The sequence below is a fragment of the Gorilla gorilla genome, chromosome 8, assembly GCF_029281585.2.
Source record: "Gorilla gorilla gorilla isolate KB3781 chromosome 8, NHGRI_mGorGor1-v2.1_pri, whole genome shotgun sequence".
Lineage (NCBI taxonomy): Eukaryota > Metazoa > Chordata > Mammalia > Primates > Hominidae > Gorilla > Gorilla gorilla.
In genome coordinates, this window is record NC_073232.2 from 28,433,145 (window position 1) to 28,459,517 (window position 26,373).

The 26,373-nt window shown below is 35.1% G+C and overlaps 1 protein-coding gene and 1 long non-coding RNA gene across 2 annotated transcripts in view; one reads left to right on the forward strand and one right to left on the reverse strand.

Annotated features, from left to right (window-relative positions):
* LOC134759156 (uncharacterized) overlaps positions 1–6,116 on the reverse strand; it is a 71,256-nt gene extending 65,140 nt beyond the window's left edge. Inside the window, exons 1-2 of the long non-coding RNA XR_010135082.1 lie at positions 6,101–6,116; positions 5,146–5,230 (exon numbers count right to left, since the gene is read on the reverse strand). This is a non-coding gene — a long non-coding RNA (uncharacterized lncRNA). The remainder of the gene's footprint in view (positions 1–5,145; positions 5,231–6,100) is intronic.
* Positions 1–26,373, forward strand: part of MALRD1 (MAM and LDL receptor class A domain containing 1) — a 689,301-nt gene that overhangs the window by 408,215 nt on the left and 254,713 nt on the right. The gene's annotated exons all lie outside the window — the stretch shown is intronic.

Consider the following 26,373-nt stretch of genomic DNA (forward strand, 5'->3'; position numbering starts at 1 on the left):
TTTCTAAATGAGAAGTATAACTACACTTAGATTCTCTTTACAAAACTACCCAGAAAATGTCAAAAATAATTATAAATACATTTGTACAATTTCACAGTTTGCAAGGTTCTTTCAGAGGAATTATTCCATTTGGTTTCCAAAATAATCCTGTGTGAGATGTACTGCCAGTGAAAGATATGCCTTCTGTGGTTTTCTATACTGATTAACTTGGCAGCAAGTCTCTGCGACTAAAAGAGCTAAACCTGAATGCTGTTTAATTTTATTGTTGCTCTCATATTAAAATATCATTTCACTGAGGCAGTTCAAAAATGTGACTTTGGTTTTTTCGTAGTGTTACAGCATCTGCTCTTTTTATGAGTGGTACTGTTTCAAAAGATTCTACTTAGAAATACATTCTTTAAACTTCGAATTCCCTCTCCTCCAACCTATGTTTCCAGAAAAGGTGGTTGTTACTCAGCTACCTTATGTTACATAAAATCAGAAATTATGTGTTTCATACCATGTAAGGAGCATGTAGCAGGAGACAGGATTTGGGCTTCAAGATGCTGGAGAGAGGGTGACTTAATGAAAGAAGATGAGGTTTTGCACATGTATTTGTGTAAAGGGAATCTTAGACCTGAGAATATGCTTCTTGAACTCTCTCCTAGTAACTTTCCAAGTAATATGTTGAAATTCTATTATGGTTAGTAACTCAATCTAGAAATGATTCTGGCAACTTGAAAAGGAAAAATTCTTCAAAACTTTCTCTAAGATTTTAGAAAGAAAACTTTATTCAATAAGAGAAATTCCTTTCCTCTCAAGGGAAGCAGAATGATTCCTAGATGGGTTGATTCAGGACAGAAGGAAACTGAGAGTTATTATTCTAGCTTTGCTAGTCTCATGTAGAAGTCTGCACTCTTTCTTCCCTTTTTCGTAATAGAGTTCTGTGAGAGTTTACGTGATTACAATTAATTTTGTTCAATTGAAGCCAACACTTGGCTTACTAAGTTATACTTTAATATCTTACATTTAGTGATCAACTGCTTTTAGGCCTATAGTTCTTTGTTTTTCATTAAGTAAAGAGGTATCATGTTGTCAATTATAGTTGAATATGGTAAATTACACATTTAATACATTTTCAGAAAAAGTAGCCGTTGGTTTTTAACAGCCCAGCCATCTACAATTAACAAGGATTTTCAAATTGTTTTTCAGTTAAGATAGAAAACATGAAAAAATTATGAGAAAGTTTGAAAGACTATGAATGGAACTAAACAACATTCTTTTTAATCACCTTCGTGTTTAGCTTTATGCAGGTGAAATATCAGGGCTGTGTAACATGGATGATAGGAAGGAGCTTAGAGTGTAAGTTACACTAGGTTGCTTTCTGCAGTTGCCACTTTAGATGATGAGAATGGTATTTAGCAAAACACGTCAAAGTCAGAAAGGCACTTTATCATAGTGGTTAAGAACAAGGAGCCTTGAGTCAAACTATGTGGGCATGGCATCTGGCTGTGTCATCTGGCTCAGGTAAGTTTCTTCATTTCGCTTTGCGTCGGTTTCCTCATCAATAAAATTGAGAAGATGAAAATGGTATTTTCATCATACGTTTATATGAATATTAAATACATTAATATATGTGAAGTTCTTTGAATAGTCTTGGCACATAGAAAAATTAATGTTACATTTTATTATTACAGTGATCATCATTATTATTAACATGCCATATTCTCAAATGGTGCTTTATTGCCCTGTATTAGGAAACCAACTTCAGATCATAGACTACCAGGTCACCACACAATTTATCATGAAGTTGTTGATGTTCTGCATGTGAAATAACTTAAAAAATGACTGAATGTTTATTTCTGTCACATTTTACTAATCACAAAAAATCCCCACATATTGTATGCTACCATTTATATGAAATGTACAGAACAGACAAATGTATAGAGACAGAGAGGAGGTGTATGGTTACTTAGGTGTGAGGGAATGGGGAGAGGGGAATGGCTGCTAATTGATATTGGGTTTCTTCATGGAGTGATAAAAATATTCTAATGTTGTTTATAGTGATCATTGTACAACTTCATAAACGTATTAGAAACATTAAATGTTATATGCCTAAACTTAATGGCATGTAAATTATAAATCAATAAAACTTTTTAAATGAAAGGAATGACTAATCTGGGCAACATAGTGAAACTCCCATCTCTATAAAAATTTTAGGCCGGGCACTGTGGCTCATTCCTGCAATCCAGCACTTTGGGAGGCTGAGGCAGGTGGATTAATTAAGGCCAGGAGTTCGAGACCAGCCTGGCCAACATGGTGAAACTCCATCTCTACTAAAAATAGAAAAATTAGCTGGGCATTGTGGCACATGCTTGTAATCCCAGCTACTCAGCAGGCTGAGGCATGAGAATTGCCTGAACCAGGGAGGCAGAGGTTTGCAGTGAGCCGAGATCTTGCCACTGCATTCCAGCTAGGGTGATGGAGCAAGACTCCGTCTGAAAAAAAAAAAATTGAAAATTAAAACATAAGCTAGGCATTGTGGCTTGCGCCTGTAGTCCCAGCTACTCAGGAGGCTGAGGCAGGAGAATTGCAAGAGGCTAAGCCCAGGAGTTGGAGGTTTCAATGAGCCATGATCATGCCACTGCACTCCAGCCTGGGTAATAGAGTCAGACCCTGTCTCAAAGAAAAAAGATCAAGAATTCTGGAAAGATGGTGATAGTAGTGGCATAACAGCTTTTGGATTTTCCTAAGTCCTCTCACAAAACAGTCAGAGAACCTAATTAGCAAAGTCAGCAAGTCATGAAATACATACGCAACAAACTTAAATGAAAATACATCCCTACAAAATCCAAAAATACAAACTAATAGGACAAACCACACACAGTGACAAGACTTGTGTATTATTTATTTCTATAAGGGGGAAGGCAGGAAAATCACAAAAGAGTCAACAGATATTCACTGGAAAATGCAGCCAGGTTTGAGAATTGGTTGTGAGTAGAAATGAGGAAAGGTAGATTATGAATAGGATATATATATATATATATAAAATTATTTGATACATACATATAAATTATATATATATCTATATATAATGGTAATCCAGATATTCCTGGACTTATGATGGTGTTATATATGGATAAACCCATATAAGTTGAAAATGCATTCCATACTCAATAAACCCGTTATAAAGTCAAAAAATTGTGAGTCAAATCATTGTAAATGCAGAAGCTCCTGGATTTGTGATGAGGTTATGTCCTGATAAACCCATTGTAAAGTTGAAGGATTATAAATCAAACCGTTGTAAATCGAGGACTGTCCGTGCACACGTACACTCACACACACACACACATTATATATACCATAATATGTATGGTACATATTTGGTAGTTATCTACTTTAGCTGCAAATAGGAAAGCTATTTAAGTTTCATATTTCTTTCTTACTTTCTATTCAAAAACTTACAACTCAATTTATTAAATAATATTTAGAAAATAGCCAACATAAAGCTAGATATATTCTTTTTTATTTATTTGCATTCTGAATACATTATGGTGCTATCTTCAACTTACTATCAAATATATTTTTCTAAAAAGAAACATAAAGCAAAATAATGGGCATATCTGTAGTCTGTCCAGGAACACATTAAGAAGCCTCTCTCCTTTTTGGACAAGTTAATAAGGAAGCAAGTAGCTTATTCATAGAAAAATAAGTGACAGATTATAAATTTGATGTCTCTCCTTTTTATTCAAGTTGGTTTAAAAATGGTTTGTACAGAAATCTTATAAGATGTAGCAACCATTCCACAGAACAAAGAAGTAGGAAGACAATTCATATTGTAAAGAAAGGGTTATCCTATCATTGTAATTCTAAAGTTCGAAATTTAAATGACTTCTGAAATTTCAGAACGTTACTTAAAGTACAATCATTTCTTAAGTACAGTCATTCACCTGATATTCAGGGAGCTTACTATTAATACTAAATAGCATTTATGTCAGCTGTTAAGATCCCAGATCAGCAATAAGACCACTAGGTGTTAGTCCTAGCTTACCCATTTGCTATCTGCTGTATGATTTTAGGCAAATGACATGATCTTCTTTTGCCTTATGTTTTTCATCTATAAAATAGTAATAATAATGCTTCTATCTCATAAAGTTCTTATGAGGATTAAATTATTAACTCTATACAAGGTACTTTGAAAAACGCGTGAGATATAGTAAGCATCTGAATATTCATTGGCCAATAAATATAAATGAACTACACTGCAAGGCTTCTTAATTGTTTTAGGGACAACACTTTTTACATCACATTTAGAATTCTATTCTGTTTTGTTCCTTCATTTTCACATGTTCCGCAAACATCGATTTTCTAGTCTGCAGAAAGCTTTGTGCAATGCACTGCACACATCTACGGAGAGCTGGGCTGAAATGTGTGCATTCCAGAGTGTTCAGTTTTGTGGATTTTTCTGTTTCCCTTTTCAGTGCCTCTTTCTTAATTCCTGGCATTTGTCTCCTTCCCCAGTGTGTTCCCCTCCATGTTTTCTACTTACAGGACCCCTCTGTGAACTGCTGGAAGACACTGGTAAACCCAGGACCTCAGGGTAGAATCCAATAATGGTATAAGATGTTGCCTTTTCAACTGAATATCTAGAAAATTCAATTGAATGATGACCAGTTTTCAGTTCAAGGAAAAGGAAGAGATAATTTAGGGAACAGAGAATGTTTCCAGAATCTTTTGACAGTAGGTACTCAATCTTTCCCTACATTCATACATAGCAAAACACTCACACCCCCCAAATAATCTTAATTATGAAAAGAAAAAAATAACTTTAGGGTAAAATAAAAGAAGCTGGCATTTTTATAATTTCAGATGTCTTAGGTGTTGTCTTCACAGATAATGTAAAAAGACATTCTTTTTTATTATAGCCACTTTTGCATGTTTCATTTTTTTCCTGTTAAAAACTGTATGTATGACTCCTGAGTGTCCTTTAAACAGTGATTTTATCTGGAGTGAAAAATAGTGGCATGATGATAATGATCTCAATGCAGCATCACTCTGGATTCAAATTGAACTCGGGAGATCACAAAACACTGATTGCTCTATATAAAGTTCACACACAAATAAATCTATAAAGAGAACTCCATAGAGTTTAACTTCAGAACTTACCTTCTTCACTTAGTTTACATGAAAAACTGTATTTCTGCTCACATTTGAGTGCTCCGAGTGTTGCATTCAGATCGCTCACAGTCTTCTTTTAAAGTAAATGTCAGACAAGAAAAAGAAGAAGGCAATGAGTAGAAAAGTAATGCACATCTCACCCTAATGAAATAATTAAAAGTGACATTTATTTATTTATTTATTTATTTTGAGACAGAGTCTCGCTCTGTCGCCAGGCTGGAGTGCAATGGCACGATCTCAGCTCACTGCAACCTCCACCTCCTGGGTTCAAGCGATTCTCATGCTTCGGCCTCATGAGTAGCCGGGATTACAGGCATGCACCACCATGCCCAGCTAAAAAAAAAAAAAAAAAAAAAAAAAAGAACCTGCCTTATATTATTAGAATGATAGTGTGGATTTAAAAGTTACTATATGCCAAGTGCTTTATACAATAATTCTTCATGGTAACTACTCAAGCAATGTTTGATATGATTGCCATCACTCATCAACACCATCATATTTAATTGAATCCTTAAGACTCTGAAAAATTGAAATAGCTAGATGTTACACCAAGTATCAGCTGAGTTGATTTCCCTCCTGATGCTTAATGGCATGGAAACAGCCATATGTAGCCATAACATCATAGAATACTACTAAAACAATGATAAACAACTTGGAGGTAAAAGCAATCACATAGCACTTGACATATCTGTCAAGTAGGTTCACTGTCTACTGGTTACCAACTTGCCTGAGTCTGGTGAGACAGAATCCTCATAAACTAATTACATAAAGTGGGTTTATTACCTACAGATAGGCAGCAAGGGACAACAGAAAATTAGGGTTCATCATTAAGTTGGTCCCCCAAGGCTCAGGAAAGCTGCCCAGGGTGGATGTAATCTCATCTGTGCAAGACCCTGTTGCACCACAGCTGATGATCTGGCAAAGCCCGCCCTGGGTTTTATACCTTAGGTGAAAGCATGAAAGGATGTTCTGTTTCTAAAAGAAATTTGAACTAAGACCGGGCTGTTCTAGAACATCCCTTCTTATCTCAGAATGTTGCATTCCTAGCACATTCTGCGTTTCTTCTTGAGAACTGCAAGCAAGAAACTAGGGAGAACTGGGTTGGTCCAAGGCCACAGGGAGAAATGTTTGGCATTATCTAGTTTGCCAATGATTTCAAATGGTCTTGAAAGAAAATAAGTGATATCAGACATATCATTAGTGTTTCTAATAGTAGAATGTTTTAATAGTACTAGTTTAAGTATTTTAAAACATTGTAAGTGATGTTTTAAAATTTTTTAATATTCAAATAATCCTTATTGTTACAGGCTTGTTTTATTTTGGATTCAAAAGCTTTTCAGTAAGGAAAGGGCGGGAAAAGAATATGACCCTTAACTACAAATTATTATTTGACTTATTTAACTTGAACCAGACCCAGGTCATAGCCGTTTCTTTCTTTACCTGATTATATATGACTATTTTTATACTAGGTTTCTTTATACACTGCAATGCACCTTTTGTACCTAGAGCTAAAATTTTCTGCCAACACTTGATATAGTTTGTTAAATATACTCTTTATAGAAGAATCCATACATTTAAGCCTGCACTTTAAATGAAACTTTACTTATTGGCAGGATGAAGTACGCAATGCTTCTCAAATGACAAAATAGGCTTATTTGAAGTAACTAAATCCCTGCAAATATTGATTAACAAAAAGTGTCAAAGTCATGTTTAAAAATAGCTTGTTATAATTAGTTTATCTCCTGATTATATGTTCTCTTCCAACTTACTTATCAATATTAATAACATGTCCATATATAAATTGATATTTTGCTAACTATGTATCATATATGGATACAAAGATTAATTTTGACTTTTCAGTGAAAGGTAACTGGTTTTTATTGATTGAAGAATTTTGATTGTCAAAAGGTAAGAATGGTGACATCTTTGTCATTGATTTATAAACAGATGCTATCTTTTTGAAAATATATCACTGCATGTGGTAGAGATATTTACTCTTTGAATGACATCAGTTTCTTTCCCGCATGTTTCCCTTTTAGTTAAACGGGTCAATGAGAATCAGAACTGGCCAATGTGCTGTGAGGAAGTAGCATGTGTCATTTCCAGTTGAAATATTTAAAATGTAGTGTACAATTTTCATCGTTACAAATTTATTTTGAATTCAAAAGTAGGTCTCATCAGGTCTCCCTTGCATGTTAAAAGGGGCCTTATATCCCAGATAGTATATCTACATCTGCCTCATCTTCCTGAATCTGTAGATGAGAATCTCTTAGCCAACTTGTTTTTTAGATATGTATAGTTGAGTTATATATATATGTGCGTATATATATAGTATTTTTTAAGATTTAAGTGGTATTTTAAAAGTATATCATCAAGCCCATCCTAACACACAATGCAATCTACTACCTAACACACAATGCAATATTACATAAAGAGACATTATTTAACATTGAGTTTTCCAGTTTCTCTACCTTGGAAGCAAATACATTTGCTGTATTTAAGGTCACAGTCTCAGGATTATGGTTGCTTAATTAATAAACAAAAAGAAATCACAGCCAAGCTATCAATCCTTTGCAGGTTTATTCAACCTGAAGATGTAAGAGAGAAGTATACTTACCTTCAGATTCTAATAGTCTAAAGGTGTTAACCAAAAGCTCCCAGCATTCCTGGGTTCAGCCTTTTGAGGAAGTACCCTCAGTGAATAAAGTTGACACTAAACAAAATTCTTAACGAAGAGGTGGAGATAGTCCTTGTGACATCAACCCTCTATATTCAGTCATTGCCAGTTATAAATCTAACTTTCTTTTATTGCTTGAATTGATTTGAGACAGGCTTCAGAAGAGAGGCTTCATTGCCATGGTCAACTAACTGCATTGTTCTTCATTAAGCCTTAGAGCCCAATTACTTCTTTCTTATAAAATCAGGGACTAGTTCTTTTTTTTCTGGTCCAAGGCCATTCTTTAAACAAAAGAACTATGTGATTGAGTTTATTATACTTTCAATCAGTGATTTTAAATTAAAAAGTCAAAGCCATGGATGAATCTAATTACTTTAACATTGTATTCAAGTAAACCATTTGTTACGTACCTTGAAAGCATCAAATACTGCTTTATCTCTCAATAAAATTAAGAGAATTAGCATCTGAATGTTAAAAAGGTCTATATTTAAAGATGTAATTTAAATCATAATGATAAATATTACTGTTAATATAATTATATTTAATTATAGTCCGAGCACAATGATATAACTTGGTTCATTTACATTATTAAGAAAAAATAATTATTTGACCAGACATTTTAGTAAGGCTTAAATAGCCCTTGAAATATCCCTAGGTTCAAATAGAGGCAACTGTAAATCTGAATGTTAACATTATCCGCAGTTCATGTAATTTCTAATTAGAATTTGTTTCAATGACAATGAAAATTTTCATATTTAGGATCTAGGTCAGTAGGACCATTGCATAGAGTTTTTGTGATGATATGGTGTTTCAGTTTTTACTGAACTATATTTTACTTATTTTCACTCAAAATGAATATTGATGTTTATCAAGAAGACTCCTACTTTATACTCATATATATTTTTTCCACTACATAATTGAAGTATATGTTATTTAGTCCTGAAATATCGGTACAGATATATGCTAGTATATAAGATGTATAAGCTACAGTTGAACTTGAGTAGATGTGGAACACATGAAAAGTACATCTAGTTGAGCCAAACATAAAGAAACAGTTAACAATAAAATCTACAGATATTTATACATGCACAAATATTAAGCCAGGACTAGAAACCAATTTTCTTGTGTATTACACTTAATGGAATGCACACACAAATGCACATACTCACACACAGTTTTTTTTTTTTACTATAACATATAAGTTTCTGAAAAACCTCATGTTTTGAATAATATGAAAAGAAGAAAGCCTTTGGAAAAATAGGATTAGAGCAAGCCACTAAAGTCATAGGTAATCTAGTTACCCAGCACTAATATAAACACTAGCAATCATATTCAAACCACTAGTACAGTTTAAAGTATCTGAATTCCTAATAAATAGAGGAACTTTTGAGTAAATGTATGACTCTACCTAAAACAGTGGGGGTGGATGGGAGGCAAGGACCCTTGATGTAAACATAGTATAAAATGTTTAAGGCTGTTGAATTTTGAAGGCAAGAGCAAATTACCCGAAGACCAGGAGAACTAGGCAATAAAGAAGCACTTTCAAAAGAAAGCACACGGATAACTCATCTGAAAACGTTGGTTGAAGCACACTCTGCGCAGTCCTGAAATTCCTGTATGACTTGCTGAGCTCAGCTGTGCAAGTACACTTTGGTTTCATCTGCTGTATGTTGGTGCTACAAGAATTATTGTAGTGGTCAAAATCATGGACCAATCAATACAACTTCTGGTTATAGTAACCTAATTCCTCCACTGATCAGTTGCATACATGCCTACTTGTTTAATTGTTTTACAGAAGCATGCATTGAATAAGTGACAAGACAATGGAAGGAAATGAATAGATATTGAAAAATCAGTGGGTGACAAGATCATACTAGACCCAGCATATACACAATCTCATTTAAGAGGGGAATAAGAATGTTTAGTATGGAATGGATTCTTGAAGGATTTGAGTCAAATGACTCACACAAATTGTCTGGAAAGTTGTCTTGGAGGAACTGGGAAATGAAGAGTTTAAAATCGTTGATTAAAAGGTCAGGAAGGAGTTCAGAGAAAGAAACCAAGTGTGTTTGGAGTTTTTTCCACTAGCTTACTTTTTGGTCTTTTAGTCTTTGTACATTCTAATGATAATTTCTTGGAAATGTCTATGTTAAGTAGATTTACTCTAACTGCCAGCAATGTCAAACATAAAAGGAGTTCATGTAAAGGTACAAGGAATCACATAGATCAAGAATACAGTACAACATCAGGAAGATATGGAAATCAAAGATTAAAAAGTGAGAGGGGGTAGGGGCAGTGGCTCACATCTGTAATCCTACACTGTGGGAGGAGGCTGAGGCAGGAAGATCACTTGAGCTCAGAACTTCAGCTTGGGCAACATAGTGAGACCCCATCTCTACAAAAAATTTTTAAAAATTGGCTGGTGTGGTGGTGTACACCTGTGCTCCCAGCTACTTAGAAGGCTGAGGCAAGAAGATCACTTGAGCCTGGGAGGTTGAGGCTGCAGTGAGTCATGATCTCACCACTGCACCCCAACCTGGGTGACAGAAACTGTGTGTTTCAGCTCATCTATTTAATTTCCCTTTCTGCGGAACGTCCATCTCTACTTTACCATACCTAAAGAAAACATGTCTCCGGAGAATACACGAGCCTGGACACATTGTTGCAGGCATCCTTTAGTTTTATTTCTAAATTCTCTGACCTATCTTGGGTCAAATGGCCACCCTCAGACTAGTTATTTTAGACAGATGGCAGGATACGTTAGACAAACATGCCTACTGGAACTCCACCTTGGTGACCTTATTGATGAAGGAGTGTCACCAGAATAGGGGAGCTGGGTATACAGATCATATTCACTATGTCTTATTTTCTGTATTCTGATGCTTCCTAGCGATAGTAAAGCACTTCCTCTTGAGTGCATTTTTCAAATGCAAATCAATCACTCTAGAGCCCACATCTCCACCTACTTCCTTTATGAAGCCCTCACACTCAGAGCCACTATCTACCTGCCCTAATCATCCTAGGGTTAAGTACCAGAGACTAGGAAGAGCCACCATGCCCCAGAGTTTACTGAAATTATTCAAACTAGCCAATTGTAAATCTGCTTCTCATAGAAACTACAATAAAGGTGCTTGCCCACAATTTTGCATCTCCTTCTGCCTCCGGATCAATCCAAGTGTTTGCCTGTGCAGCCTCCCTACAGTGAAGTGTTCTCCCTTCACTCAGGTTCTGTGAGTATAAAAACCTATCTTTTCCATGGCAGTCATTTCCTGATCTGTTGGCCTCACCATGCCTAAATATTACTAAAACCTAAATGAAAACACAAATCCACTATAAGCTCATTGAAAATCTATTCTCAGAACATGATATTTTGCATTCAATAAATATTAATACAGTACCTCCTACTAGCAAGTATAGAAGGATATTACACAGACAAGTTGACTATTCTAGTAGACGGCTAGTCCAATAGTGAGGATAAAAAGTAATGAACTGCACTAGAGCAGTACAGTGAGAGTGGAGACGGAGAGAGGGCTGCCTGAAATATTGTGAGAGGAATGATAATTCAAGAGACTGCTTTAGCTCTGGTTATTATAGCTTTCATCTGGCTGGCAAGAAAAAATAAGGCAGGGAAAGAGGCAAAGGAAGGACACATACTTGGTGTCTTTTAAAATTGTTTTCTTGAAGCTTTTGTGTATTAATTATACTTATAATGAATTAACCAAAATTTAGTTGCGTGGTTAAATCATAAGGAAGTCTACGAAATGTGTTTATTCAAAACTAAGTTGTATTACTAGGAAAGAAGAAGGGAATATATATTTGTATAGAGAACCAATAGCCTACCACAATTTCTTATAAGGTAATTTCTTTTATTTTTAAATTTAATTTTAATTTGATTTATTATTTCCATAGGTTTTCGGGGAATAGGTGGTATTTGGTTACATGAGTACGTTCTTTAGTGGTGATTTGAGAGATTTTGGTGCACCCACCACGTGAGCAGTACACAGTGAACCCAATTTGTAGTTTTTTAATCCCTCATCTCTCTTCCACCTCCCACCCTTTCCCAAGTCCTCAAAGTCCATTGTATCATTCTTATGCCTCTGCATCCTCATAGCTTAGCTCCCACTTACGAGTAAGAACATAGGATGTTTGGTTTCCATTCCCAAGTTAGTTTACTTAGAATAACAGTCTCTAGTTCCATCCAGGTTGCTGCAAATGCCAAATGCCACTAATTCGTTCCTTTTCATGGCTGAGTAGTGTGTGTGTGTGTGTGTGTGTGTGTGTGTGTGTATACTCTTTCTTTATCTACTCATTGACTGGTGGGCATTTGGTTACATATTTTTGAAACTGTCAACTGTGCTGCTATAAACATGTGTGCGCAAGTATCTTTTTTCGTATAATTACTTCTTTTCCTCTGGGTAGATACCCAGTAGTGGGATTGCTGGATCAAATGGTATTTCTACTCTTGGTTCTTTAAGGACTATTCACACTGTTTTCCATAGTGGTTGTACTAGTTTACATTCCCACCAGCAGTGTAAAATTGTTCCCTTTGTGCCACATCCACACCAACATCTATTATTTTTTGATTTTTTGATTATGGCCATTCTTGCAGTAGTAAGGTGGTATCACATTGTGGTTTTGATTTTCATTTCCCTGATCATTAGTGATGTTGAACATTTTTTCATATGTTTGTTGACCATTTGTGTATCTTCTTTGGACAATTGTCTATTTATGTCCTTAGCCTACTTTTTGATGGGATTGTTTATTTCTTGCTAGTTTATTTGAGCTCATTGTAGTTTCTGGATATTAGTCCTTTGTCAGAGGTATATATTGTGAAGATTTTTCTCCCATTCTGTAGGTTGTCTGTTTACTCTGCTCACTGTTCCTTTTGCTATGCAGCAGCTCTTTAATTAAGTCCCACCTGTTTATCTTTGTTTTTGTTGCATTTGCTTTTGGGTTCTTGGTCGTGAAGTCTTTGCCTAAGCCAATGGCTAGAAGGGTTTTTCCGATGTTATCTTCTAGAATTTTTATAGCTTCAGGTCTTAGATTTAAGTCCTTGATCCATCTTGAGTTGATTTTTGTATAAGGTGAGAGATGAGGATCCAGTTGCATTCTCCTACATGTGGCTTGCCAATTATCCCAGCACCATTTTTTGAATAGGGTGTCCTTTCTCTAATTTATGTTTTTGCTTGCTTTGTCAAAGATCAGTTGGCTGTAAGTATTTGGGGTTTATTTATTGGTTCTCTATTCTGTTCCATTGGTCTATGTTCCTATTTTTATACCACTACCATGCTGTTTTGGTGACTATGGCCATATAGTACAGTTTAAAGTCAAGTAATGCGATGCCTCCAGATTTGTTCTTTTTAGTTAGTCTTGCTTTGGCTATGTGGGCTCTTTTCTGTTCTGTATGAATTTTAGGATTGTTTTCTCTAGTTCTGTGAGAATGATGGTGGCATTTTCATGGGAACTACATTGAATTTGTAGATTGCTTTTGGCAGGATGGTCATTTTCACAATATTGATTCTACCCATCCCCGAACCTGGGACGTGTTTCCATTTGTTTGTGTTGCCTGTAATTTCTTTCAGCAGTGTTTTATAGTTTTCCTTGTAGAGGTCTTTCACCTCCTTGGTTAGGTATAGTTCCAATTTTTTTTTTTTTTTTTTTTTTTTTTTGCAGCTCTTGTAAAAGTGGTTGAGTTCTTGATTTGATTCTCAGCTTTGTCACTGTTGTTGTATAGCAGGGCTACTGAATTATGTATATTAATTTTGTAGCCGGAAACTTTGCTGAATTCATTTATCAGTTTTAGGAGCTTTTTGGAGGAGTCTTTAGGGTTCTCTAGGTATATGATCATATCATCAGCAAACAGTGACAGTTTGACTTCCTCCTTACCAATTTAAATGCCCTTTCTTTCTCTTTTCTGAATGCTCTAGCTAGGGCTTCCAGTACTCTGTTGAATAGAAGTGGTGAGAGTGGGCATCCTTGTCTTGTTATGGTTCTCAAAGGGAATGCTTTCAACTTTTCCCCTTTCAGTATTCTGTTGGTTGTCAGTTTGTCACAAACGGCTTTTTATAAGGTAATTTCTGAGCTTAAACATATGTAAAAGTATGACTTTAACATATATTGTCAGTTAAGAATTTGTATCAAATGTAAATTTTCACCTAACCCCATGTTCTTAGGGCTGTTTCTTCACATACTCTCTGTTGAGGTTGCTTGTTGTTTGGTTCTCTGGAGTCTTTTTAAAAAATTTTTTTGAGACATAGTCTCACTCTGTCACCCAGGCTGAAGTATAATAGCATGATCACAGCTCACTGCAGCCTAAACTTCACAGGCTCTAGCAATCCTCCCACCTCAGCCTCTCAAGTAGCCATGACCACAGGTGCATGTGCCAGCATGTCCAGCTAATTTTTTGTATTTTTAATAGAGGCAGGATTTAGCCATGTTGCCCAGGCTAGTCTCAAACTCCTGAGCTCAAGCAATCTACCTGCTTTGGCCTCCCAAAGTGCTGCGATTACTGAGCCACCATGCTTGGCCTCTCCAGAGTCTGTGGATATCTTTCCCTGTCTCTGTAATTCAAAAACCTAAACCTTTCTTATAATCCCACCACTCCCATCAGGTTCCTTTCCTTTTTTAATTTAGGTGAAATAATTTGTCAATTTCTTTAAATTCTCACCAAACTTTTTAAAAAGAAATTTCAATTTTTTAAATAGAAAAATTTCCTAATCAAGCAGATGAAATTGTAGATTGTTTTAATTTACATCTATGATTAATAATGGGGTTGAATGTTTTTTAAAAATTCATGTGCTAATTATTAAACATTTATTTTTCTTCTCTTGAGAATTACCCATTTATTTTCTTGCCAAGAATTTCTACTGAGCTGCTTGCTTTCTTGTATTTATTCAGAAGTGGTCTGTCTTCATTAACTATATTAACCTTTGTTATAAGATAATGTAAATATGTTTTTCTTGATTTTCGTTGTCTTCGCATATTGTTTCTAGTAATTTTGATGAAAATTTCTTTTCCAATTTGTTTAATTTAGTCTAGATTTTCTTTTATTGCTTTTGCCTTTGTCATTAGGCTTAAGAAGCCCCCTAAAATTAATAAATATTATTCATGTGTTCCTATATTTTCTATCTTTACATTTTAGTGCCTATTTTAGTTTGCTTGAGCTGTCATAATAAAATACCACAGACTAGGCATCTTAAACAAGAGAAGTTAACTTTCTCACAGTTCTGGAGGCTGGAAGTCCAGGATCAAAGTGATAGCAGGCTTGGTTTCTTCTGAGGCCTCTCTCCACGGCTTGAAGATGATTTTCTTCTATTTGTGTTATTACAAGTTCTTTCCTCTGTGCATGTAGCTTTTGAGTATTCCTTATTGGAAATCCTTGGGACCAGAATTGTCTTGAATTTTTTATTTTTTCAGAATTTGAAGTATTTGCATATACATGAAATATCTTGGGAATGGGGTCCAGATCCAAGCACAAAATTCACTTATGCTTCATATACACCTATGCACATAGACTGAAGGTAATTTTATACAATATTTTAAATAATATATATGACCCATCACATGAGACCAGGTGTGGAATTTTTCACTGACGTTATAACTCTGTGCTGAAAAAATTTTGACTTTTGAAGCATTACCAATTTTGGATTTTCAGATTAGGGATGTGTAACATGTTCATGCCTGGCATCTGTCTCTCACTTTCTAAGGACAGAAGTCACATTGGATTACTGCTCCACCCTTAGGGCTTCAGTTCAATTTAAGGACCTTTCTTGGCCAGGTGTGGTGGCTCACGCCTGTAATCCCAGCACTTTGGGAGGCTGAGGCAGGTGAATCATGAGGTCAGGAGATCAAGACCATCCTGGCTAACATGGTGAAACCCCGTCTCTACTAAAAATACAAAAAAATTAGCCAGGTGTGGTGGCAGGCGCCTGTAGTCTCAGCTACTCAGGAGGCTGAGGCAGGAGAATGGCGTGAACCCAGGAGGTGGAGCTTGCAGTGAGCCGAGATCGCGCCACTGCACTCCAGCCTGGGAGACAGATCGAGACTCCGTCTCAAAAAAAAAAAAAAAAGACCTTTCTTACAGCGCTATCTCCAAATATACTAACATGGATTATAGCTTACCCATATTCTCTCATTTAACCTTAATTATCTCTTTAAAGGCCTTATTTCCAAATATGACTTCATTTGAGATACCAGGGGTTGGCTGGGACTTCAACTTAGGAATTTTGGGGGAAAGGATGTAATTCACCCCACAATAATGCTGCAGTCCTCATATGTAAATGTCCTTGAACCATACCTTATTCCAAAGTTCCCTACCAAAATAATGTACCATAAGGCTTTTTTGGCTTTTTTTTGTCTAACAACGTTTTTTCCCTTTACAAAATGCTAGTATGTATTATTTCCCTGGTTGCCTAATCTACATACTTTTTAAATTTTTTTTAATTAAAATAATTTTTTTTTGAGGTGGAGTTTCACTCTGTTGCCCAGGCTGGAGTGCAGTGGCACGATCTCGGCTCACTGCAGCCTCTGCCTCTTGGGTTCACCTAATTCTCCTGCTTCAGCCTCCCGAGCAGCTGAGATTACAGGCATGTGCCACCATGCCCAGCTAATTTTTGTATGTTTAGTAGAGACTGGGTTTCTCCATGTTGGCCAGACTGGTCTCAAAGTCCTGACCTCAAGTGATTCACCTGCCTCAGCCTCCCAAAGTGCTAGGATTACATAAGTGAGCTACCACACCTGGCCTAGATACTGTAAAACAAAAAAAAATCTATTGTGCTTTGCACCAAGAGAACATCCTGTATTCATTTTAGTTGTTTATTTCTTAATGGTTAATTAGAATTCCCTTAATTGTCCCACTCTGGTGGAAACTAAACTATGGAATTAGGTGATTATCCTGATTATCACAGACTCACAGGAATTCATTTGACTGGGTGACGCTTTTATTTTCTTAATTGCTTTAAATATAAGCATAGTCCAAAATATTAAAAGGTTCTTTTAATCTATACTAAGATTAAATTTGTTAGTTGAGTTAATTTTAAAAAGAAAACAAGAAATGAACATACTGAGAAATTAATAATTTTATCACTCATTAATGTTTTACTCTTGTTAATATATTTCTAGGTCTTCTTTAGTGTGAGTTATTTTTTCCTAGATACATTTTCATGAGTTGAGTCACTGACTGAAAGTTATCTTGGAATATATTAAATATCATAAGCACATTGCAATAAAGTTGAGTAGAATAGAGCTTTCTTTGGCAACTAGATAAAATTTTCCAATAAGCTAGGGAATATCTGAAACAGACTGTAAGAACACAGCCTCTGTGAGGTTAGCTGGGGGCCCTACACCACCAAAGCCTCAGTGTTTATATAATCTGAAAGACTCTGTATCTCTAGTCTTTACAAGATCCCAGAAAACCCATTTCCAGAAATACACTCCTTGTTTAATTTTTTGCCATTTGTTCTTTTCGGTTCTGATACTAATGTTACCCACAGCCCTCCATGACAAATGTATTTCTATGAAAAGGTAAAACTTTGTTTTCCTTTCAGTTTTCTTTATTTCTCTCTCTTCTCTCCCTCCTCTTCATTTTTTTAATAAATAATATTTATTTCCTATGGTGAAATGCATCAGTGATTGTGGTTCTCAAACTTGGCTACATATAAAAATCTTTTGAGGAACATAAAATACTATTTCTGCCTGGGCCCCACAGCCGACCAATTAAATCATTCTCTCTGGGTATGGGGTCCTGGAATCCATACTTTTTAAAGCTTCAAATTATTCTAAGGTGAAGACAGTAATGTGAACCCTTATTATACACATAAAAGAGTATTTTTAATGTACGCTTTCAGCTTAATAATAAAATAAGATGTTCCCCTTAGTTACTCTACACAAAGTAAACATATTACCTGTCTTTGGGAAATTTTTTATGTGTTCTTGTTGAATTACGTACTTTTCTCTTCTGCTAGAGGAAGTCACTACCATGTCTTTTATGATAATGATCTTCTTGACTTTTTTAGTTTTAGCACAGCTGATTGTATTCCTAAATAATGCTACTTAATTTTGCCACTTTTTGTCCTTTATGTAGATAGTCACACTACAAAATTGTATGCATTTTGGTGACTTGCTTCTTTCTGAGCGATGTGTGTTTGAGATTCTTCACTAAGCACAGAGCTGTGACTCATTCATTTTATCTATTACTTTATGTAATCATGGATGAATATTCCTAAAATAAGAAAGAATTCCATTTTGTTTCTAATTTTTGCTTTTATGGAAGTAAGTAATAAGAAACCTCATCCACATAGAATTGGGATGTTTGCTAAGATTGGGGTTTTGCTATTGCATTGTCCTGCAGGTGTTTGAACTGGGTTACATGCCCAAAGTAAGTTACATGCCAAAAATCAGTGTTGCATAATCAAAAATTGTTATTCTCTTTGTTTCCAGAAAACTTTACTCAAGTGTGATTGCCATATAAAAAGCTGTATTTAGTGTATACAACTCAATGTGTTTGGGGATAAGTATACACTCATGAAAAAAAGTCACCGTTGTCAAGGCCATAGACATATACCACACATCCCAAAGTTTCCTCCCATCCCCTTTATTGGACTTTTTATGGTAAAAACACTAAACATAAGGTCTGCCTTCTTAGCAAATTTTAAATATCCAATATAGTGTTGTTATCTGGAGGCACTATACAATATAGGGCAACCCCAGAACGTATTTATCTTGCATAACTGAAACTTTGTACCCCTTAAACATTACCTCCACATTTCCCCCTTCCACCAGACTCTGGCAATCACCATTCTATGCTTCTGTGAATCTAAAAGAAGATTCCACATATAACTAAAGTCATGTCATATTTATCTTTCTGTGTCTGGCATATTTCACTTAGCTAATACCTTCCAGAGTCACCCATGTTGTCCCAAATGTCAGGATTCCCTTCATTTTTCAAGGTTGAATAATATTCCATTGCATGTGTATACCACATTTTCTTTATGCATTCATCCATCCATGGACATTTAGGTTGTTTCCGTATCTTGGTTATAATGCTGCAATTATGATACCAGGTGTAAATATCTCTTTGAGATATTAAGTTCAATTCCTTTGGGATATATACCCAGAAGTAGAATTGTCAGTTTATTATGATAGTTTTATTTTTAATTTTTTAAGGAAACTCTCTACTGTTTTCTGTATGGTTGTACCAACTTACATTTTCACCAACAGTGTGCAATGGTTTCCTTTTCTCCACATTCTCCCCTTTTATTTTTCAAAACAATAGCCATCCCAAGAGGTGTGTGGAGATAGCTTATGGAGGTTTTGATTTGTATTTCTCTAATGATTAGTGATATTGTCCATGTTTTCATATACCTGTTGTCCGTTTGTTATGTCTTTTTTGGGAAAATGTCCATTCAGGGTCTTTGGCAATTTTTGCAAGTTAATTATTATTTTTTTTTCTGTTGTGTGAGCTACTTATGTATTTTGGATATTAGTCCCTTATCAGATATATGATTCACAAATATTTTCTCCTAATATTTTCTTGGGTCGTGTAGGCTGCCTTTTCACTGTGTTGATTGCTTCCTTTACTATGCAGAAGCTTTTCAGTTTGATGTAGTCTTACTTGTTTATTTTTGTTTTTGTTGCCTCACGTTAGGGATTGACATCCAAAAATTTATTGCCAAGATCACTGTCAAGGAAATTTTCCCCTATCTTTTTTTTTAGCAGTTTTGCCATTTGGGGTCTTATTTCATTTTAATCCATTTGAGTTGATTTTTTTGTTTGTAAGATAAATGTTCAATTGCATACTTGTGCATGTGGATTTTCAGTTTTCCCAGTACCATTTGCTGAAGAGATTATTCTTTTTTCATTATGTATTCTTGGCACCCTTGTCCAAAATTAGTTAGTCCTACATGTATGGGCTTATTTCTGGGCTCTTGATTATGTTCCATTGGTCTATGGGTCTGGTTTTAATGCCAGTATCCACACTTTTTTCATTACTGTGGCTTTGTAATATGTTTTGAAATCAGGAAATATGATGCCTTTGGCTTTATTTTTCTTGCTTGAGGTTGCTTTGTCTAATCAGGGTATTTTGTAATTCAATATGAAGTTTAGGACTTTTTTTTCTATTTCTGTGGAAAACGACTTAGAATTTGGATGAGGATTGCACTGAACGTGTGGATCACTTTGGGTAGTATAGACATTTTAACAATATTAATGTTTCAATTCATGAACATGGGATTTCTTCCCAGTTATTTGTCCTTTTTCCTATTTTTCTCAGGATTTTTTTTTTTTTTTTTTACTTTTCAGTATGCATATATTTCACCTCTGCTTAAATTTTTTTTTTTTGATTCTTTTATGGTTGGGTTTGTTTGCCTAATTTCTTTTACATATAGTTTATTTTTATCATGAAGAAACACTACTGATTTTTGTAAGTTGATTTTTGCATCCTGCAACTTTACAAAATTTGTTTAATAATTCTAATGGTTTTTTTTGTGGATTCTTCAGAGTTTTCTATATATAAGATCATGTCATCTACAAACTGAGACAACTTTACTTTTTCTTTCAAATTTGGATGCCTTTTATTCCCTTTTCTTATCTATTTTGCCTGGCAAGGACTTGCAGTACTGCTTTAAATAAAAGTGGTAAGAGTGGGCATTCTTGCTTTGTTCCTGATCTTAGAGGAAAAACATTTTTCTTTTTCGCCATTGAGCTTTCACCTATGGCTTTTATTATGTTGAGTTAATTCCTTGTATACCTAAATTTGTTGACAAGTTTCATCATAAGATGTTGAAATTTGTCAAATGCTTTTTCTCCATCTATTGAAATGACTGTATGATTTTTATCCTTCATCAGTTAATGTGGTGTACCACATTTCTTGATTTACCTACGTTGAACCAACTTTGAATCTCATGAATACATCACACTTGATCAGAGTATATGATCCTTTCAATGTGCTGTTGAGTTCTGTTTGCTAGAGCTTTGCTGAGGATTTTGCATGGATGTTTATCAGGAATATTTGCCTGTATTTTCTTTTCTTGTAGTGTTTTTGTCTGGCTTTGATATCAGAGTGATGCAGGTCTCGTAAATGAACTTGGAAGTATTTCCTCCTCTTCAGTTATTTGTGAAAGTTTGAGAAGGATTGTCATCAATCTTTTTTAAAAGAAGAATTTGGTAAAATTCACCAGTCAAGCAATCCAGTCCTGGGCTTTTCTTTGTTGAGAGTTTTTGATAACTGATTCAATCTCTTTACTCATTATTGGTCTGTTCAGATTTTCTCTTTCTTCATGATTCAGTCTTGGTAGAAGGTATATTACTAGGAATTTATATGTTTCTTTTAGGTTATCAAAGTTGTTAGAATACAATTGTTAATAATAGTATCATATGATCCTTTGTATCTCTGTGGTAACAGTGGTAATATCATTTATAATATTATTTATGTTATCTGGTGTTTCTAAGTCTAGCTAAAGGTTTATCAATTTTGTATGTCTTTTCAAAAAACAAACTTGTAGTTTTTTTATCTTTTTAATTTTTTCTCATTCCCTATATCATTTATTTCTGTTCTAATCATGATTTTCTGACTTATAAATTTAATCATTGATAAATATGAATTTATCTCATATCCTTTGCATATATTTTTTAAATATGCAATTTTAATATCCTAGACAATAATATTTGCCATTCCAATGACAATATTCCACACTCAATGGAAACTGAAGCTAAACATTTTTGGCATCCAAAGCTTGTTCATATATAAGAAATGTGAAAGCTTTTTCATAACTTCACTTTATCCTCAAAATTTAAGTTGAGGATAAAGTGAGGTTATGATGTATACCCTGCTCCTATAACAGTGCCTGGCATACTACAGACAACAAGCAAATAAATAGTTAATTTTTAAAAAAGTATTTAAAAATTGTGGTAAAATATATAGAACATAAAATTACCATCTTAATCATTGTTAGGCCTACAGTTCAGTAGCCTTAAGTACATTTACATTGTTCAACCATCACCATCATCCATCTCCAGAATTTACATCTTTCAAAACTGAAATTCTGTACCTGTTGACAATAATGCATCATTTTCTCCTTCCCCAGCCCCTGATGTCTACCATTTTACTTTCTGTCTCTCTGAATTTTTCTACTCTGGGTGCCACACATGAGTGGAATCATACAGTATTTGTCCATTTGTGACTGGTTTATTTCATTTAGCATAATGTCCTCAAAGCTTATCCTGTTATAGCCTGTGTCAAAACTTCCATGCAAACTTGTTTTTTTCAGGCAGAATAATGTTCTATTGTATGCATATACCACATTTTGTTTATCTGTCAATGGACACTTGGATTGCTTTTGCCTTTTGACTATTGTGAAAAATGCTGATATGACATTAGTACACAAATACCTGCTCAAGTCCCTGCTTTCTGTTCCTTTCAATATAAGCCAGAAGTGGAACAGTTTGATTATATGGTAATTCTATTTGTAATTTTTGTAAGAACCACCACATTCTTTTCCATAGCAGCTCTATCATTTTACAATCCCACCAAAAGTGCACAAGGGTTCCATTTTCTCCACATCTTCACCAACACACATATTTTCTGTTTTGTTTTGTTTTTTTCATAGTAGTCATTCCCATGGGTGTAAGATGGTATCTAATTTTGGTTTTCATTTGTATTTCCCTAATGATTAATGATGTTGAACATCGTTTCATGTGCTTATTGGACATTTGTGTATGTTCTTTGGAGAAATACCTACTTAAGTCCTTTGCCCATTCATTAGTCAGGTTATTTTTTTATTATTGCTTTTGTCAAGTTTTAAGCAGTCATTTTTTTTTAAATGAGTAAAGAGATGAATGTGAAGAGTAGGATCACTCTTCTGCTTTGTCACTGAGCAGCTAATAAGAAAATATAAGTACATATACAGTTATAAATATAGAAACATTTGTAAATTTATCCTATTTCCAATGTACATCCAAAGAGATTTGAATAAAAGTGTCCAAGTTTTAAAAATCTCTTTATCAAATAGTCAAGTCTTTGTTTGCTATAATCTCATCAGTAACAAAATATTCTTTGCTCTAAGGCATAGCTTTTCTTTTTAATCTACCATACATTTCGACACAGTCTGTTGAACAATGTCTTCTGCCATCCTTTTCATTCACCAACTAATGTTGTTCCCTGGTGTCATTACAAGGAATAAGCCCATTGTAAGTTATCAATTTTAATATCATCTGCTAATATTAATTTATAACTTTATTTAGAAAGTAAATGATAATATAAAATATTATGTATGTTTTCTCAAAGAAGCATTTTGTTCTTAAAAGAATGCTGGCCAAGGATGAAAACAACAACAAAAAAAATTAGAACTTTCAACATTTCCTATAAATCAAGAACTGTTTTGTCAACTTTATATATTTTATTTTATCTTGGCAAAATCTTACTAGAACCCATTTTATAGAACTAAGGGTGTAACAGGGCAGGAAATTAAGAATCAAGGAGGAAAAAAAACCTAGAAAAATGAATGTTATATAACATTTATTAAATGCCAAACATGTACTGAAAATTTTGCATTCATTAGTTCATTAAATGTTTACATACCGCTTCATATAGGAAGTTCAATATCCCCATTTATCACATGAGAAATATGAGGCTCAGAAAGATTTGTTAAATTTAACCAAATCACACAGTTGTGGCAGATTTTGCTGAAGGATTTTAAGATTTCATTTAAAAACATTTTAAACTTTCTGGCCGGGCGCAGTGGCTCACGCCTGTAATCCCAGCACTTTGGGAGGCCGAGGCGGGCGGATCACGAGGTCAGGAGATCGAGACCATGCTGGCTAACACAGTGAAACCCCATCTCTACTAAAAATACAAAAAATTAGCCAGGTGTGGTGGTGGGCGCCTGTACTCCCAGCTACTCTGGAGGCTGAGGTAGGAGAATGGTGTGAACCCAGGAGGCGGAGCTTGCAGTGAGCTGAGATTGCACCACTGCATTCCAGCCTGGGCGACAGAGTAAGACTCCGTCTCAAAAAATAATAATAATAAACTTTCTTTAAATTTTCTTTTTTGTAGCTTTGTTAACAATTACAAAATAAAGAATATAAGGTAAAAATATTAATCTTGAGTGCCAGTGTCAATAATAATCCTCAGTTCACCACAAACCTATTGAATTCTGAAGGCATGATTGAAATACTATGTCAAAAATATAGTAGAGATTAAATTGTTATATATTCCCTAAATATAAGCAAGTTCAATGGAAAGGGTCAAAGACAATATTAGGCTGTGATTAGACTTGTTTGTGTTCATTTTATGCAGAAAAACATAACTTGTTCATTGACCCTGAAATTTGCACATAAATTGAAAATTATGTAACTGTGTTCTGCAGTGACCTTTCTATGTCAATAATAGACAAGAAAGGCTAATTAAAAGGTCTCAATCTGATTGCTCAGCTTCTCAAAATCTCTTATTCTTCATTAAAGCCCATTAATGTTATCAAAATCAAAGAGATTCTAAAACCTCATGTTTGGCAAAGTTATATTTCCTTGAACGTGGGATTGTTTTTCTTTTATTACACACATCAGTGATTATTGTTGCCGCTCCTCTCCTCACTTTTACAGTGGGACCTAAAAAGAGCAATAATAGATGCAATTAATAGTTAATATTCTTTTTAGTGCACATACCTTAAATAAATCAAGGGCATTTTTGCCAAAGATTGGGGGATGATGGGTCGGAAAAGTGAAGAAACAATTGTGGAAGCCATCCTTGGGGAGAGTAAGGTCCAAGGATCTCAGCAGTAGGTGTTTACGGAAATGTGCTCCAATGAGCTGCCCACTAGATGCCTGTCCACACCAAACTTGGCATCTCTACGTGTTTTAGTACAGCATTCAATCCCAAATGGAATAGTCCTGTTATTCTGTCTTTGATCAGTTGTCTATCCTTAGGTCAGTAAGCCATATAATACCATCTTGAGATTCAGGATAATGAGTATTTGAGGGCTCTTTTCTGTCCGTCTCTGAGCTACACCCTTCCTCACTTGGCAAGGGGTGTGTCCAGCTAAGAAGACACGCCCACTCAGAGACATACTCCCTGTTCCAGATCCAGGATCTCAGGTTTCTGTGGTCCATATCTACTTCAGAGGTCTTTGTAGGCCTCTTCCCCAGCTCTGTCCTCTTTCAGATGAACTGCCTTGCTGGTGTGCTTACCCCAGGCTGGTGGGGTGGCTAAGCAATGACTGTGGATTTGAGGCATTTGTATGTGAATAGGTTAGAGGTGGATCTACAACCATAGCCTGAGCGGTCATCTCGAACCAGGATATACATTCATTTTGTGTTTACTTTGGACCCCATTCCAGGCTGCACATAATAGCACTTATTTTACAACACTCTAGTTATGTTTTTTATTCATATGACATGTTCTTACACAATGAACATAGAAGATTTGTGAGTCTTTCGTGGAGGTATGTACACTTCAGAAATACATCTCTATATTTCAACATACGCTTCCAAACTCTCCGTCTCATTAACCTAACTTCTTTGTCAAATTAAAAAAAATATTTTCTACTGAAAAACATTAATGTTTTCATTTTTTCCAGGTATTACAACATCTCATTTTTTAGGATCAATGGTAGTAAACTCTTAGCTCTATATAATTCTTGATTTTTTCATTCCAGTGGAAACATACATTCAGAGATGGGCATGCCTATGGCTTGAAATGCACTACAAGAATACGTTTTAACCTCTTAGTGCTCAACAATATTAATAGAATTTTAATCTTGTATTTTACCTCATAAGAGGAATATATTATTGTGTAGCTGAAAATGATACTTTTATATGACTTGTTATAGAAATTTTTATACTTGTATTTATATATTTTAAAGGCAACAAGAGAATTGTCAACGAATTAACTAAGTATCTTCAAGGTAATATTCAAAACTCCATAACATTTTAAAGATCCAAAGTAATTGAATGATATCATTCAAAGTTACTTGGGGGATTTTACAAATGGGAAAATAGAAATAAGGCCTGTTAGCTCTCAGTTGAGTGACTATTCTGCTACTCTAGAGTAGTTGGAAATAAATAAATAAATAAACACAATAATTGTTGACTTGCTTGGTCGTGAAGCGGCATCATTGTCTGGGGCAAACACCTGGGGTTCATTGTCTCATGCCAGAGAAATTGTGGATGCAGACACACAAGAAGTGAGTTTAAGGGTGGAGGTTTAATAGATGAAAGAAAGAGAAAAAAGAATAACGCTCTTTCTTGCAGAGAGAGAGGGGCTCCCAAGTGGGACTTCTAGTTTTGTGATGAAATGCACCAGATTTCATAGATAAGCTTGAGGAGGCAGTGTCTGATTTACACACGGCCCAAGAGATTTGTCGGACCACGTGTGACATTTGCATAGCACATGAAGAAGCTGGTCATCCCACCCTAATCTTTTATTATGCAGATGGAGTCTCTAACTGGCCATCACCATGTTGTCTGTTCATTATTGTACACATGGTTGACAAAAGGGAAGTTGGAGCTGCCATGTTGAACATGCCTGGCTCCCAAGTAACCCTTTTCTA